General features: G+C 43.4%; 1 pseudogene; it reads left to right on the forward strand.

Moving 5' to 3' along the window:
• Positions 1-2525: 2525 nt before the first annotated feature.
• Positions 2526-2845, forward strand: LOC102255763 (annotated as a pseudogene).
• Positions 2846-3180: the final 335 nt, after the last annotated feature.

Raw genomic sequence — 3180 nt, forward strand, 5'->3', positions numbered from 1 at the left:
GCGTTTTCTCCCAGCCCAGGGCTCCGAAGCCCAAAGTGCGTGCAGGATCAGTTCCAAGGTGCTTGCGCACTTCCTGGCCAAAGTTCCTGCAGTGCTGAGGCCCAGGCAAGGGGTGGGTCTATCAGTTACTATGGCGCTGCCCGCGAGCCTGCGGGAAGGGGGGGTGGGCTCTGTTACTCACGGATCTGCCGCAGGGATTTCTGAACTTTTGGTGTCCGCAGGTCTGTAGCTGTGGTCGCAGGTCTCTGTCCCCAGTGGCTGCAGGGTCCTGGTATGCGTCTGAGATCAGACTGGGTGGTGCTGAGGCCAGGATCCTAGTCTCAAGCAGCTCTGTTTCCCAAGATGGCGCTGTCGCTGTGCCTGGGCTGGCCGCCCAGGAGTGTCCGCGCCGGGAGCGGGACTCTGCCGCTTAAGACTGCCCGTTTAGCAGCCCCTTAGAAGACCTGCAGAATCTAGCTGTCCCTAGCTCATACACACACACCACACACGTCCACACACTCCTCTATCACTTCCTTGCGCTCTCACACTCTCTCCCTCCCTACCTTCCTGCTGGTCGCCATTTTTCTTCTCCTCTATTGTCTTTCTTAATGTGATCTCTTCCTTTGTACATGTGTATGTTTTTTTTTTTTAACATTTATCTCTTTGAAGAGTGTTGTGCAACCATATTAGTCTGCAGTTTGTTCCCTTTAAAATTTGAATTGGTATAATTTATAATTAATTGTGTATTTGATTGTCAGAATTTCACTTGTGAGGATGTCTTTTAAAAACAGCATCTGTCTTCACATAGTTAAGATGGTAAGATTTTAATTTTGTGAAATCTTTTAAAAATATTTTTTTTATTGATTTCAGAGAGGAAGAGAGAGGGAGAAAGAGTTAGAAACATCAATGATGAGAGAGAATCATTGATTGGCTGCCTCCCGCATGCCCCCAACTGAGGATCGAGCCCACAACCTGGGCATGTGCCCTGACTGGAATTGAACCTCCTGAAATCTACATTTTTATAGCACTATAACACAGTGAATGAAAATGTGGGCTCTCCAGTCAGAAAATCTGGGTACTGATTCAGGCTCCACCATTTTTCTTGTTTTGGGACCTTGGGCAGTTACCAGTTGGAAATCTTAGTTTTTTTCATCTATAATATGGGATCAACCTTCTAGGGCCATTGAGAAAATTTAACAATCCTGTAAAATTCAGTATCTGAGTGGTGGTTAGAACTCAATACCCAAAAGATATTAGCTATTGTTAGTAGTCAATTTTTTTGTTGTTAATAGCTAATTTTGTTAAAGGTCTGGTATTACTTAAATCAGTGTAGTAAGGTTTACATCAAGGGTCCTCAAACTACGGCCCGCGGGCCACATGCAAATACAAATATTGTATTTGTTCCCGGTTTGTTTATTTACTTAAAAATAAGATATGTGCAGTGTGCATAGGAATTTGTTCATAGTTTTTTTTTAAACTATAGTCCGGCCCTCCAACGGTCTGAGGGACAGTGAACTGGTCCCCTGTTTAAAAAGTTTGAGGACCCCTGGTTTACATAATGCTTTCACAAGTAGCCAATTATTTGATGGTGTGAGGTAGGCAAATATTATCCTTATTTAGAAGAGTTGTGACTGGCCTGAGGGTACATGGCTGGGGCAGAACTGGGTCTTTAATCCAGGATTATTGGTGCCACATCTAGGACTTGCTCTCTCTCTTTTTTAAAAATATATTTTATTGATTTTTTACAGAGAGGAAGGGAGAGGGATAGAGAGTTAGAAACATCGATGAGAGAGAAACATCCATCAGCTGCCTCCTGCACACCCGCCAATGGGGATGTGCCCGCAACCAAGGTACATGTCCTTGACCGGAATCGAACCTGGGACCCTTCAGTCCGCAGGCTGACGCTCTATCCACTGAGCCAAACCAGTTAGGGCTAGGACTTGCTCTCTTAACTGCCTCCTTCTGACAACACTTAACTGTTGGCTATCACACTTTTAAAGATTACACGGTTACTTTTCTTTGAGACCCTTTCGATTTTTCAACTAGTCTGTTTTTTGGTCTGGATTCAGTCCAGTATAGTAGTGCCCTCATCCTTTTAAAATGAAACTGTCAGCAAGAATTTATCAGATTTTTCTACCCCCTCCCCTCTTTATTCTTATTAATCCTCACCTGAGGATATTTTTTATTATACTGTCAGCCACAACCCAGGTACCTGCCCTTGAACAGGAATTGAACCTGAGACCCTTTGGTGTGCTGGCTGATGCTCTAACCCACTGAGCCACGCTGGCCAGGGCCCCCTCCCCTCTTTTAAGATAAATGTGATATCCAGCAAATGAGGAGGTGCTTGAAGTTCCCTATCTCTAACATCTTTATCACCATGCCAATTTTGGGATCTGAGTCAAGAAAACAATCCATTCTCCATTATGGAGCAGGTTGAGGGTACTCCAACAGCTGTATCATGAATCATTACTCTCTTTCTTTCAGAAATTATCTAGTGCAGTCTGTAGATTTCCACTGGGGAATATCATTTTGAGACACACTGCTATTCCACTACCCCTTTTAAGATTTGGCCTTTTGCCTCGTTGCTACAGAGTGAGCAAGATGGATCACCAGCAACTCTACTGGAGCCATCCGAGGAAATTCGGCCAAGGTTCTCCTTCTTGCCGCGTCTGCTCAAACCACCATGGTCTGAGCCGGAAGTATGGCCTCAACATGTGCCTCCAGTGTTTCTGTCTGTAGCGAAGGACATAGGCTTCATTGAGTTGGACTAAGTGAACTTCCATGAATGACCCATGTTCAAGACATCTACCTTGTGACAGAATGCTATCTCTTTGTACATAAAATAATAAAAAAACCTTAAAAAAAAGATTTGAAGGAGATTTGCCCATCCATTGGCATACTGTACTGCTCTTATAAACCCACTAAACTCAGATTTTCATGGGTAGGGATCATATCTTATTTATTTTATAAAATTCATAAATTTTAAATTAATTTATCTTGGATATCTCTTTTATAGTAGCTGTCTCGAGTTAAGATATTGGCAACTTAATTCTCAGGTATTTTCCTTTCTTTTTTTTTTTTTTTAAAACAAATCTTTATTGTTCAGATATTACAGATGTTCCTCTTTTTTTCCCCCCATAGCTCTCCTCCACCCAGTTCCCACCCCACCCTCTGCCCTTACCCCTCCCACTGTCCTCATCC

Source organism: Myotis brandtii, unplaced genomic scaffold, assembly GCF_000412655.1.
Source record: "Myotis brandtii unplaced genomic scaffold, ASM41265v1 scaffold74, whole genome shotgun sequence".
NCBI lineage: Eukaryota > Metazoa > Chordata > Mammalia > Chiroptera > Vespertilionidae > Myotis > Myotis brandtii.